This window comes from Ammospiza nelsoni, chromosome 2 (genome assembly GCF_027579445.1).
Source record: "Ammospiza nelsoni isolate bAmmNel1 chromosome 2, bAmmNel1.pri, whole genome shotgun sequence".
Taxonomy (NCBI): Eukaryota; Metazoa; Chordata; class Aves; order Passeriformes; family Passerellidae; genus Ammospiza; species Ammospiza nelsoni.
The window spans coordinates 106,241,726-106,256,243 of record NC_080634.1 but is presented as its reverse complement, the minus strand read 5'-3'; the positions used below and the strand labels follow the sequence as shown (position 1 = coordinate 106,256,243).

Sequence of the window (14,518 nt, the reverse complement as noted above, 5' to 3'; positions counted from 1 at the left end):
GGACTCGGGGGTGCGCGGCGGGGAGCGGATTTTAGGGTGTGGGGACTCCGCGCTGGGGTGGACGCGGAGCGAGGGCCGCGGGTGGAGCGGCCTCGGGTCACCCCGGCGCGGGGCGCGGCTGCCGGCGGGAATCGTCGGGAACAACAAGGACCGCGGAAAGCAGCGGGGTGCGGTGCCGGGCCCCCGGTCCCCACGGAGAACACGGACGGCGCTCCGCGGGGGCCACTGGCACTCACGTAACAGTAGAATCGGGGCGGTGGGAGGTGGTGGTTCGCATTTTGGGAACTATGGAAAATTGGACGTAATTTGGCCTTGAAACCTAAGGCCTGTCTAGAGTTGTTTTCTCATCTTTGTCGTAATAGTTAATAAGATTTTTTTTTTTTTTAAGGAAACAGTTGCTCCTGGTCCATGAAAGATGCACCCTAAAGTTTTCGAGGCATTAGAAATTAGGTGGGTAACCTCATGGATATGAGGAGATGCCTTCAAATCGTTGCATAATTGTGGGGCCAGGCCTCAAGGAGGTTTCTTCAAGAGGCGTTTTTAACGTTTAAGGAAACTGGAAGGAAATTGGCTGTTGCACTTATCAAATGATGCAAATGTGACTTATCTGGCTGAGAACAGCGAATGTGTTGTGTTTATATTGCCAATCAGCCTCTGGTTCAGCTTTGACTCCACTTTAATTTTATGCCCTAGTCTTTTCTATCTTAACACACAGGCATAAAATATAAATTGGGCGGTGCTTGGAGTTTATTTCAGTACAGTGTTTGATAAACATGCATCCTGCAGACTTTAACAGTGTGGTGTGGGCTGACCCTGGCTGGATGCCAGGCACCCACCAAAGCTGATCTGTCATCTGCCTTCGCAGCTGGACAGGGAAGAGAAAATGTAACAAAGTTAATGAGTTGAGATAAGGACCCAGGGAGGTCACTCAAGAAATACTGAAGGGCAAACAGACTTGAATTGGGGATATTCATTTATTACCAACAAAATCAGAGCCAGGATAATAAGAAGTAAAATAAATCTTAAAACTACATTCCCCCCACCTCTTTCTTCTTCCCAAGCTCTACCTCCTTTTCCCCCAGCAGGGAACGGAAATGGGAATGGGGGTTATGATCAATTCATCACAGAGTTTTCCTCCCACTGCTCAGGATGAGGAATCCTTCCTGCAGGAGACAGTTCTCGATTAACATCTCCTGCATGAGTACATCCCACAGGCAACAGTTCTGCACAAAATGCTGCAAGGTGGGTCACACCAGAGATGGGGTGCAGTCCTTCAGGCACAGCCTGCTTCAGTGTGGGTCCCCCAAAGGGTCACATGTCCTACAGAGCCTGTTCTAGCATGGACTCCTCATGCCATGGGTCTGCAGGTCCCTGCCAGGAGTCTGTTCCAGCAGGGGCCTCCCATGGACTCACAGCCTCCTCTGAGGCATCCACCTGCTCCACCTTGGGTGTCCTCCATGGGCTGCAGGGGAACCTTGGCTTTGGTGCCTGGAGCACCTCCTGCCCCTCCTTCTCCACTGCCCTTGGTGTCAGAGTTGTTCCTCTCACGTGTTCTCACCCTGCTTTTCTCTGCCTGCAGTTACACCTGCACAAAAAACCTTTTTTTTTTCCTTCTCAAATAAGTTCTCACAGAGATGTTCCCATCATTCCTGATGGGCTCAGCCTTGGCCAGCTGTGGGTCCATCCTGGAGCTGGCTTTGGCTCTGCTGGATGTGGAGGAAGCTTCCAGCAGCTTCTCACAGAAGCCACTCCTGTAGCCGCCCTGCTACCATGACCTACCTGCATAAACCCAACACACCGTGATACTGAGAACAGCAGGGGAGCAATAATACCTTGAAACTTTATTTTATTTAATTCCATTAAGGTAATAGTAAAACTTTTGTAGACTCAGCCCAGACCTGGGTTTCAGGAAGGCATCCTAAAATACTGACCTTCACAAGGTTTTCTGAGCTTGACCATACATGTGATGTTAATGTAAAATAGCCTTAAGTAAATATTTTTGCCAGGATGGAAGAGGCTAAGGGAAAAACAGAGAAGGATGATGGTTAGTTCATAATCAATAGCAAGGTAACTCTAGTATAAATAAGTAAAAATGGGAAAATTTGTTTCTTTGCCCTTATGTTTGAATTTAAGACTGAATTGCTTTGAAACAGTGGAACATGTTTCCCAAAGAGATAGTGAAGCCTCTGGATTTGGAGATACTCAAACCCCAACTGGACACAGCCTTAAGCAACGTGTTGTAGGTGGCCCTGCTCTGAGCAGGAGGGTTGGGGAAGACAGTCTGCAGAAATACCTTCCAGCTTGAACAATTCTATGATTTCTAAGCCAGTTTTCCAACAAACATAAAGTGCTTAGCAAATTCCAGTGAACAGCACAATATGCTCCAAGGTCTTTGGTTCCAAGGACGTTTTATTGAATTTTTTGTTCACCTAGGCAATGGAAATCCAGAATTCAGGGCATGTTGCACTCAAAGATTCAGCATAGCCAGTTGTCATGTTATTACAGGGGAAGAGCTTCAGAAAACTAGAATGCCATTAGAGGGCAAATGGCTGGATGTTTTGCAGTCTTCTTTGCAAACTTACTTGCTAACTTCTTGACTGGCTGGCCATTCATCCTGTCTGTATGTAACTGTTTCACATTTACCCCCTTGTTCTTCACCACTCAGGAGCAAGATACCAGCATATTTTGAATGTTTTGTGTAATTTTTGTCTTGATGGAGCCATTACCTCAGTGTTTTCTCAACCACTCTGGTTTCCAATAGGCCACAGGCACCCTGGTGTGATCAGAAACAGGGTAACTCCCATGGGTGCAGCTGCCAGGAAGGAAGCCGTGTTTGCAGCTGATATTCACAGCCCTTTCTGCTCCCACAGCCAGCTGAGGTACCCAAGGGCAGAGCACACTTGGGAACTGCAGGTACCATGGCTGTGCTGGCAGCACTTTGGAACAACATAGGTTAACTTACCTGCAGAAATGTTTTTGTAACATTTTCTGGAATTCAGTAGGCAAAGGCTAAAACTACATTGTAAGTAATAGGATTTCTGACCTTCACTGGTGGTTAGGTTGTGTCACATTTGGTACAGCAGAGAGAGAATACAGCTTGTATATAAAAGTTTATAGCTCAGTTGTTCTCAGTGAACAGAGCTCTTGTAGTCCAACTCTAATTTTACTTGTGATCTACTGTTCCTTTGTATTTTTCCCTAGAGTTTATTTTGGTGTCACTCAGAAGTAGGTACTGTGCTGTATCTTTTTCCTCACAAAGGCAAATGCAGTCAGTGGCTCTTGCTCAGTGTCCTCTTAAAGTCATACTTGAATGTAGCAGTTATGGAGTTAGTTCTGGAGATACCTGCTGCTAATTTCATAATTGGACATTTATTTATCACAATGGCTCTTACAATGTTGTGATCAGGTTCCAGCTTGGTAATCTTAAAGGGAGTTGCTTTCTATGTTGAGTCACGAAAAATGAGTTACAGCTCCAAGTAAGTATGGCTGATGTTTTTATCCATCTGGCTGATAATTTTCTTGTCAATAAATGATAAAAATTCATAATGAGCCATTTTCAGTCACAGTTCCTTCCTTTTTATCTTGTATGTTAATTAGATCCTTTTCTAGGCACTGGCAACATGCATAGCAAACACCATTGTGCTGAGTAACTCTTCCAGATTTCTCAAACTGTAACTCCTCTATTGCCAAGCTCCAGGTTATAAGAGAGTAACTTGAGTTTTGTCAGCTTTCTGGTGACTGATTTGAAGGTCTTAAGTAGACATGTGTTTGCTTCTTCATCTGTGAAATAGATGAAATAGAGTTATTTCACCATCCGGTTACCTGATCAAGTTTCAGTAACCATTTTTTGACCTTGACAAACCCCTCAGTTGGTGATGAGGGCTCATTGAGCTGGCTACGTCACTGTACAGTAAACATGAGCCTGCTGAAGTTATCTTTTCATGTTTTTCCTATGCAACCACAGTGATGGAGGTTGGGTAGGAAAGAAAGTGAAGGGGGATTGTTCTAATTTCTCCCAGAACAGTCCTGTGTTAATATATTCTCATGGAAATTGTGGAATAATTTTTCTGTCCTGTAGCTTCTATTTGAAACTTGTCTATAAAAAGAAAATACTGCAATTTTACCCAAAGATATAATGTTCCATAATATTCTCTTTTGATTGTTAGTAATATTGCAAGTGCACCAATATTTACCTGCAGTCATTGGACTAAAAAGGAAGGAGTAAGGAGGATTGACAAGATTGCTCCTAGCAGTGGTATAAAGGTCTGCTTCATGACTGTACTGCTGACTTTCACACACAGTGTATTCAGGAGAGTTACATTGAAAAGGAATCCTTGTAAAAATATGTCCCAAAATGAAGGAAATATGAGGGATAAGCAGTCTTTCTATTGATAGTCTAATCTGTAGGTCCAGATAACCCTGGAGACTTAAAATTGAGTGCAACAAAGGAGAAGCTGTCAGTGCAAAAGTCTGTAAGACCTCATAAAGTGTTTCTGGTCACTTATCAGTAGGAAATGCCTAGTGAGAAGTAAAAGTTTAGGGAAATGTGGAGTTGTGTGCTTTAAAATGCACTCCTGCCTACCTTTGTCAGCAGAGGAGGTAGCTGGTTCATTTATAACAATAAATCTCAAAAGGCTTGAGCCACTTCAGGAAGGGTGATACCAGCAGTGCCCATTTGTCTGAGTTGGGTAGTAAGCTGGCTGTCATGTTCAAGTCAGTTCTTCTAAAATAATTGAAAAGAAACAGGGGATTTCTTTAATAAGGAACAAAAGGGTAGAAATGTAACTAGTGCCAGTAAGTGTGGCTTAGGGAAAAATGATCTTGACAGACACACCAAACTTCATTACTTGAGTAGGTGAGAAGCTCCAGCACAATATAATTGTGCAGTTGGAGCAGACTTGGGCAAGGTGCTTCAAACTACACACACCTAACGTCTCCCTTACTTTCAGTATCATACATTATGTGGCTTAAAAGCTGATGGACTGAGAGTGGTGAAGAAATACATAACATGGCAGAAATCACCTAACAATTGGATTATTCAGAGGTGGAACCTTAGGTATGGCCCAACACTTCTATCATGGTCTAGAAGTCATCATAGAGTAATTCCTGTTTTTATTTGTGACTGTGACAAAGTTGCTGGAATAAGTACATGGAGATGATGAGGAAAAGACAATGCAGAAACATCACACACTGAATTACTGAATTACTTTGTAAATTGAACCACTTAAGTTATGTCCTAATCTGTCCAAGTGCAAAATTAAGTGTCTAGGTGTCGGTTTCTCGGCTATTTTATGGCCTGGGAAGGCTCGGGGATGGCCTTGGGCAGCCCGCGCTTCAAAGGACGAGAAGAGGCTTCAGGTTTTTTCTCGGTCTTCAGTGTTTATTAGTTATTTATCTAAAAGATTTTCTCTCGGCCCGACAGGTCTGCACAGCAGCCAGCCATGAGCGCACTGCGAGCCCCCGGGGCGGTCACTTATCTTTATACTCAAAACTACCTATACAATATTTACCTATTTCCCCCAATACCTTTTACCCTTATTGACCAGTACACCTTTAGTAATAACCAATCCCAAAGTGCCAACATCACCACAGAAGATGGAGGCCAAGAAGAAGAAGAAGAAGGACAGGACACGCCCCAATTCCTCCATCTTACTTCTTTAGACCCCCCCTGTACAGAAATCTTAAACCCTGTGTCTCACACTCTAATTAACTTATGCCTTCACCATTCACCCAGTGAAATCCTCCCATCCTCATACAGGTGTCGTCTCCTGTGTAGGATCAAAGTCCAGCCACCAGACACTTCTGGCAACATTCCAGGACCTCCGAGCCCCCCAAGGGTGGTCTCGGTCACTCTGCACGTCAGTCCTGAGGTGCTGAGATCCCACATCTAGGATTAATGAATGCAAATCATGTACCTAGAAGATATTTCTGAATCCTGGAAAGTGGAAACTTTAGAAAAGTTTAAAAGAATGCAGTCACAAGTCACCTCAAAAACAGCCTCATCTACATGTGGGACAAAAAGGGCTGGTGCTGTTTGGGGATGCTCAGAGTGGAGTAGTAGTAGAAATAAGGTGAATTTGTATCTGCTGGGTCATGTTTTTTTAAATAGACCAAAAACTGGAGAGGCCACAAAGAATTATAGAAGAATTTGGATGTTTAAAAGTCTTTAGCTGTTTAATACCAAAAAGAACACAAAAAAAAAAGTAGTCATGTATCATATAGTACTTTCCCAGTTATAGGAATTCAGTCTAAAGAGAGACATGGATAGCTGGAGTTTAAACAAGATAGATTTGAGAAAAAAAAAAAAAAATAGACTTGGCTTCCTAAGTGATAAAGGTTGGTGATCAACCACAAGCAAAGCAGTGGACGGGATGGATCTTCCTCCCCTTGATGCCAGATTGGATGGCACTTCCTGGAATTTCTGCCCAAGTCCTTTGGTTCACAAAGGAGTGAGTGAAATTTAATGGCTTATGCCATAAAGAAACTGATGTTAGGCCATCTTTTACAATCCTCCCCTGCCCTTTCACAGGCGGAAGCAGGTAGAAGCATCTAGAAGAATATAGTTTCTTGGAGTCCTGGTTTTTAGTAAATTGATGTTTTCTATCTAAGAATAATTTCAAATAATTTTTTTGCTCTGTCAAGACATGCCCAGGGCTAGTTACTCTTAGGAGACAGTAGATTTTCTTGTCCATTCTGTAGTTTTTGTAGCGCTGTTTAGAATTTCTCAAGAATTGTCCAGACATTAATTTGTGTTTGTAAGTCAAATTACTGTAATTACACAATACAAACCTCTGAGGACAGTGAGTTCTGTAGAGTCCTCTAGTGTACATGCTGAGGTGCCCGCTCTCAGACAGCAATGCGTGTTTGTCCCTCTCTTTTTCATTCTCAGACATTACAGAATTGATATTGCAGATATTGCCAAGCCTTTAATGGCTGACTGACACCCCATTCCTGGTTGGTTTTGCTGCTGGCTTAGGAAAGGGACTTTCTATGGCCACCACAAGCACATATTGCCATCACTGGTCCTTCATTATCTCTTAGCAACCGTTTGGTCTTTCACAAAAATGTCCCAGGCTAGATGGTCTCAAGAGTTTCCATGCAAGACCATTGAAGAATGGGCTGTGACCCACTGAAGGAAATGCAGCAGGAATTATTGAATCACAGCCTCTGTGCCTAAAATGGCTCTGAAAAGAAGGTTCCGTAACTCCTCTCACCTGGGGCAAAATTCACAGTAAGAAAAGAGTTTCTGGAACCTCCCAAAGCAGCTCTGGTTGTTGCTGTCTGCTGTGACAGAGGCATGTGGCCATGCACAAAATCTCAGTGGATGAACCCCTTGAAATTCCCTACAGAAAAAATGAAGACAGGCCAAGTTATCTCCATGGTGTGAAGTGTTGCACCATGTTATGACTAAGGAACCAAAATCATGGAATGAAGCAAAGTCACAGCATAGGAGAGGCACTGTCAGACCAAAAGGATGAGGTGCTCCAAGCTGCAAAGCAATGTTATGAGGAGTCAGGTCTTGGCATTCATGCTGGACAAGGGAATGAGAGGCCCATGTGATTGATCTGTCTGGTGGGAGGGAGATCCCAAGTCTATAAAACTGCCCAGGTCTCAATCAGTGGATGTGATCCATAGGCACCGAGTGGCAAGTGCTTAATAACCTTACATTCCTCTCCCAAGGCACGGTTCACAGAGTCACAGAATGGTTTGGGTTGGAAGAGCTGTTAAAGATCATCTAGATGCAACCACCTGCACCAGGTTGTTTGTCATTATTGGTGGCGAGCTGCTCACAAGTAGAGGCTTCCCTGTTCCCCAGCCTTCTCTGTTATCTGCCTCATTGAAGACACAGAACTCCAGGACAGTCACCTGCCATGTCCCCTGCTGCTGCAGCTGCCAGTCCTGGGTTTGCTGCAGGAACTGCTCCCAGCAGGCAGTGTCCTCACCATGGAGCCAGCCCTGGGTTTGCTGCCAGCAGGCAGTGTCCTCACCATGGAGCCAGCCCGGGGTTTGCTGCCAGCAGGCAGTGTCCTCACCATGGAGCCAGCCCTGGGTTTGCTGCCAGCAGTGTCCTCACCATGGAGCTCGAGCATGAGCCTGCTGCAGCTTGCTGTGCTGCCCATCACCATCCCCTGGAGCCTGTGAAGGGGCTCTGACCCATCCATCTGCACTTCTCCAGTTAGTGCTGGTGCTCAGGGTGCTCCCTGAGACAGCTGAAGACAGAACTGGCTTGGTGTTGGCAGGAAGCTTTGTACAGTTTGTGGGAAGCAAGGCTTGGAGAGGGGCCTGGGCTGTCACAGTGCCTGTGTTTGGGGTAGCATCTGGCCTGATGTCTGCCAGAACAAATGGCTGGCCACTGAGACAGGCACGTTACAGCCAACGCTGCACATGCAGACAAAGCCACCAACTCGCTTCAGCCCAGGGTGCTTGGGGATAAAAGCGCCACATGCACTCGTCTCCAGTTCCAGGGTGAATTTACACAACCAGAGCTGGGATGTGCACTGAACTGCCCGTGCACACAGGCAGCCACAATGCCTGGGAGCCAAAGGCTTGAGGGCAAAGAAAGATGAATGCAGCTGTAAGAAATACTTCCTTTGATGACAAAACTGGTTGCAACGAATGAAGTAATGAAACAAAGATTGACCTTTACAATTGTGTGTCAGTACACAAAATTCTTTTGAAGAAATTTGCATTAAAAATGCTCATATAATAAAGCAAAATATCTTTCAAAGAAGGTTTTTATGGCATTATAAGAATTTTACCACATAGACATTGCTGGGATCTGTGTAACCCTGAAAAATAAGGTATTGGAGGAATATCTGTGAAACAAGTATGGCAATATTCTTTTGGAGAAATTTCTTCATGATAAGGCTGAAATATTGGATAGCAAAGGAGTAGGAAATTCACAAACTGAACAGTGAAATGTGATCAGAGAATCTCATTTGTTGCTTGGGGTCTGAAAACTGTATCTGAACTTAAACTTTCTAATGGTTCCTACTTATAAAAAAAGAGTATTTAAAAAATGTGTTCAGACACACCAGGCTGATGACTGACTGACATGCTTTTTATTCCAATATTAACATGTATCTTAGAGAATCATGTCCAGTGTAAAAAATTCCATGGTGTTGGGACCAGAAGAGGAATGCACAGTTCTTGTGTTTGGTCTGTCTGTGCAGTACTACACAGTTTAGAGAAAGATCAGAAGAGGGTCCAGATACTCAGTCTATGTCTTTTCTTTTTCAGTTGTACAAGGTCAGTAGGTTGGAACTGACCTAATATGTTTAAATCAGTGAAAATGTAAGGCCAGTATCTCTACAGCTGCCTAAATCTCAGATAACCTCTCTACTTAAAAACACCAGCCAAGTGCAGTGTAATGTCACTTACTTTGAAGCTGACATTTTGCATTGTACAGGTTTTCAGTTGCTCGTAAAACTTTGCCAGCTTTCACAAGTCTGAAATTTTCCCTATGGGGTGTTGGCCTCAAACTGAATTTTTTTGTGGAGACTCCAGACACGGTTTTTTCAGCTGCCTCAGATCAAAATGCAGATTATTTGCCCTTGTAGAGAAAAAACAAAGAAGAAGAGAAAAAGAAAAGAAGGAAAGAAAAAGAAGAAAGAGAAAAAAAAGGAAGGATAAGAAAAAAGGAAAGAAAAAGAAAAGAAAAGAGAAAAGAGAAAAGAAAAGGAGAAAAATAAATGAAAGAAAAGATAAAAAGAAAGAAAAGGAAAAAAGAGAAGAGTTTTTTAAATTGAAAAACTATATAAAAAAAACTTGAAAACAGATCTTACATTTAAACAGCAGGGTGGTCCTTGTGTTGGGCAGGAGTCCCTTGCAGCCTGTGGAGAACTGGTAAGTTATTTGTTTACATTAAAATCTCTGACATGCCTTGGTTTACAAATATTCAGTAGGCTTCTTAATCCTTAGTTGTACTTAGTTGTTAAAGGAAAGCTTTGACAGGCAATTTTGTTTCTGGTGCATCCAGATTAAGTGCTGTGTAATCTTAAAGGTATTTTTAATTAGGTAGGACGGTTAATTATTTATTCTGCAATTTCAAATAACAGCTCTTAGTTTGGACTCTCATTGGTTGTGGGGGCAGGGAGTGGGGGCAAACATTAAAAAATCCATTACTTCCTCCATAATTCTGTAAACTCACATTTCATTTACCTTATTTGCCCGTGAATCAAAGATACAGCCTGGAGTTGTTGGTGAGTACATGTAACAAAGGTAAAAGGACTGGTAAATGTTCAACTGACACAGTGTTGATGGATCTTGAAAAAGAAAAGGTAGAAAAGATTTGCAGTGTTAAGAGTTCCTTTCCTCAGCTGGTGGAGCTGTAGATGGCCCTGAGGTTTATCTGCTTTGGTAACTATATGAGCATTGTGTTTTGAAACAGAAACAGCCCCTCCCTGTTTCTCTAGTAAATCCTTTAACAAGAGAGCAGGACATTGCAAACCAAACCATTACACTGAGGGACCAGCCTTCTTTTTGGGGAGAGTTCAGTGAGACAACAGTGAGTTTTAGTGTTTGTCAGTTCAAAGCTGACAAAGTTCAATTAACTGTACTCCCCTTGAGTGGATGGGAGCAGCTTTCACCAGCCCATAGAACAGCCAGGTTGCTCTGGAGTGTACCAAGAGTCGTTTCCTGGGATGTTATGTGTCTAAACAGACACTTTCCCATAAGGCTCAAAATGCTTTCAATGACAAAATGTCTGGTTTTAACTGCAAAAATAAATTCCCAGCATGAACACAGGTTGGTAGAACAGCAACAGTGTGAAGTAGCAATGAATTTAAAGGAGGAATTAAGCTTTTAGAAAAATGGAAGTAATTTAAGATCCCAGTTTCCAAACACTTAAAGCACAAGCTCACCTTCAAGTGCACAAGTGTCCCAGCAGTGTTGACAGGACAATTTGTGTGCCTGAAGCACACAAGTGGATGGTTCACAGGGCTGTACCAATGTTTTTAATACATGCTAACAGAAAACAAGACAGGAGGCAAAGAGCCAAAACCATATGGAGAATATGTGAATGCTTGTGATTGCTGTGGAAGGACTAATTATACCGCCATACCTCTTTCTGGTGTGAAGTATGACTCCATGTTAGATTTTTAAAGGATTAAGTTGTATACAATTACTGCCAACACAATAAATGGGAGACAATTTAAAGAAAAAAAAAAAGAATTGTTGCTAAACTTTGTTATCAACAGCATTTTGGCTGTAGCCAAGAAAAAGTACAAAAGATTATTCTATTTCTGTATGCCCAGTGCTAGTCACCAAGGTTAAAAAAAGCTGCTTTAATGAAAACTTGCAAAAGCTGAGACTTAACTCTGTTGTGTGGTAGTTAGGATGATGTTGCAAATGAAGTATTTTGAGATACATAATAGATTACCTAATCAAATGGATGATTAAGCAAAACCGGGAAGAGAAATTATTTCAGAGAACCCTAAGGTGCTTTTGCAGGAGAAAACACTTTTCAGGTCTTCATTGAACAACAAATAAATATAGAAAAGTTTAATGTTTGGCAGGAGAAGGGGTTTTCTAAATAACATAATGAATCCAGTCTAGTATGTTGGATTTTTTTACAAATGCCCACCCAGAGGCAAAAAGGGAGAGCTGCTGCCCTGATTCATTTGAATCCTTAGGATTGTGTAACATGAGACTTAATTAAGTGAATCTTGATTTTTTTTCCCCCCAACTCTACTGAAATAGTAAAAAAAACTATACTAGGCTTTAGAAAGAAAATGTTTGAACAGAGAAGCTTGTGTTTTATAAATGTATAGCATGCAATTTCTTGATGAAGCCTTCCTCAACACAAGTAAATAACATATATTAACATTATTCAACTAAAATATTTCAACAGTTTTCATCTGTGTTTGAGCACAGTGTTCTAGTGCCTTGTTTTATAAAAGACATTGAAGAATATGTATTTATTTAAATATTTGAGGTAATTCCTTGAACAAGATGTCTGTTCCTTGGTAACAAAATTCTCTTGCTAATTTTGTTCTTTCTTCATTGCATATATAGTGCCCATGTTAGGCATTTTTGTTTGTTTGGTTTTTAATCCTTTCAGGATAAGAAAGGAGAATTTATTTACATACTTGTATCATTTACAAAGTTTTTGACTATTACAGCTTCTATGTTATTCACCATAAACCAAAATTTCTGTAAAATTGGTTATTCTAGCTGGGTTTTTAGTCTGGAAAATATGAAACATGCACTTTTACTACACCATGGGGTGGACTGGAGATGGATGGAACATTGGACGAGCACGTACAGATGGAGCTTTACAGAAACAGAAGCAGCAACACAAAGCCAGAGCACATTAGTAATTTTAGCACCGTGGTAAGGGAACATCAGCCACTAAGGCAGCTGTGCCAGAAGAACGGTGGCAGTGGAAGAGCTGGTGAAGAAGGAGCGGCGCTCTCAGGGCCTGGTGATGTCAGGAAAGGGCAGCCGGACCTCGTGGCTGCCCAGGGCCGTGCCCGGCCAGGAGGGGCGGGAGCTGGGACCGGCACTCGGGGCTTTGCCGTGCTGGGTCAGGGAGGGCGTTTGAAGCTTTATAAATGTTTAGCCCCAGCCTGGCAGCAAGAGGTGACCCAGAACGGCACGGGCGGCGCAGCTGGGACTTTACCCTGGCAGAAACACTGATGGGAAAAGGGGCGGGGACAAGTTTAAACCTTTCCTGCAGGCAGGCTGGAGGCTCATCCACATGACAGCATGGAAAAACAGCAGGAACCCTTTCTGTAGCACTTTTCAAAGTGCTCGAAAACGAATGCAATAAAAATATAATTTAAAATTCTTTCTGTATTTCGTGTATACTAGGACCGAATCAGCAAAGGTGTTAACTGAAAGTTTTTTCTTCACCCTTTCAGAATAAAATCTAGTATTTGGCTGGAAATGGCATTTCCCAAATACAGAGTGAAGTCTCAGAAATAACTGCTGCCACACTTCAACTTTGTACCACTGCACAAGCTATCTATATTTGTGTCCCCAACCCATTATAAGTGCAAATGCACACCTCTGTTCAGGTAGCTGAACAGGGTAAAAGAGGGTAAAAACATAAAATCACATTGAAACAAATCCTTGGTAAAGTGAGAAAGCTCACAAGGCATCTGTCACTATTTTCATCCTGGCCAAGAAAATTAAAATAATTTTCAACTTGCTTAGCTGCACATGATATTGCTTTTTCTTGTCATTCAACATCTCAGCATCCCAGCTCAGTGATGAGGAGGGCGTGGTGCACCCATCAGCACACAATGTATTTGCACTTACACTGTTCACACTTGTTCTCCAATGCTGCAGAGACATGTTCCATGTATTCAGCAGTCTCAAAATCCCATTACTTATCACTCATGTCAGCAGTGAGAGCTAGCATTAAAGGAAATCTAACATTTTGATGGCAGAAGAAGAACTCTATATCCTGGTCTGACAGGATATACAGCAGGGTAGAAAGAGGTGATCCTTGTGATACCCTCACCCCCTCCTGGAAAAGCCACAGGTCAATGCACAACTTCTGCAACATTATGGCACTGGTGTTCTTTAAATTGCAGATCAAGAGAGACACAATCTCCAATATATCTGAATTTCAAAGAATCTCTATGGGTGCTTAAGCAGTTTCTCAGAAGCTTTCTGCATGTGTTTCATTAGAGCCAGAGGTGCAGTGCACTGAGAAAGGACTCTGCACTGAATTTCTCCCTGGAGCTGGTGCCATCCAAGCACTCTGCTGTACCTTACATTCTCTTTCATGCTCACCCTCCTGCCACCAGACTAGGCAAGGCTCAGGTTTATCCAAGTTATAGAATTCAGTTACAGAAAGGAGTTGCCAAAGCATGGAAGATGCAATCCTTGAAACAGACACATTTAAGATTGTAGATTGGTCAAGTACCTGCAGAGTCAGAGAGAACTACAGCTGACTCCTGCTTTTAAAATGGAAAAGCACTACTCAAAAATTAATGTATTTACTCTCAACACCATGTAAGGTAGTACTTTAGAAATGGAAAAACTGAGTACAGGAATGTAGACAGAGTAAGGGAACACAATATAGTGCAAAATCAATAATAAAATGCAAGCTGTTTCATCAAATTCCAGCCTGATGAGTGAAATAATATTTACCTTTAGAAAGCCCTTGAAGATACTGAATAAAACCAAAACCAAGCTTTGAAAACATGCAGTACTTTGTACCAAAATATGTTAAGTAGCATAACTTGCTAAATAGTACATAAAACAGCTAGAACTATGTATATTAGTACAAATAAAGAAGTGAAATCTAAATGGATCAAAGTATTAGCACCCTACAGTAAGTTTATTATGTTATGTTTTATCCTGAGGCATGTGATTCAGAGTAGCTAAACAAAAGTGGGTTTATACCTTTTTTCCTCATCCTATTCACAATTCCACCACCATTACTCTGCCCCCACCCCAAATCATCCCTTTCTACAGCCTCTTCCCAATATTTTGTATTTGCTCAACAAAATTTTAAAGTTGTTTACCCCTACTGTATAAATAACTCCCAGGTCACTCCCACAGA

At 42.2% G+C, this 14,518-nt stretch overlaps 1 long non-coding RNA gene across 1 annotated transcript; it reads left to right on the top strand.

Moving 5' to 3' along the window:
- The first annotated feature begins 8,051 nt into the window (after positions 1 to 8,051).
- On the top strand, positions 8,052 to 12,787 carry LOC132070112 (uncharacterized). Its single transcript, XR_009417884.1, has 2 exons — positions 8,052 to 9,846; positions 12,175 to 12,787. It is a non-coding gene; the product is annotated as an uncharacterized LOC132070112 (long non-coding RNA).
- The last annotated feature ends 1,731 nt before the right edge of the window (positions 12,788 to 14,518 follow it).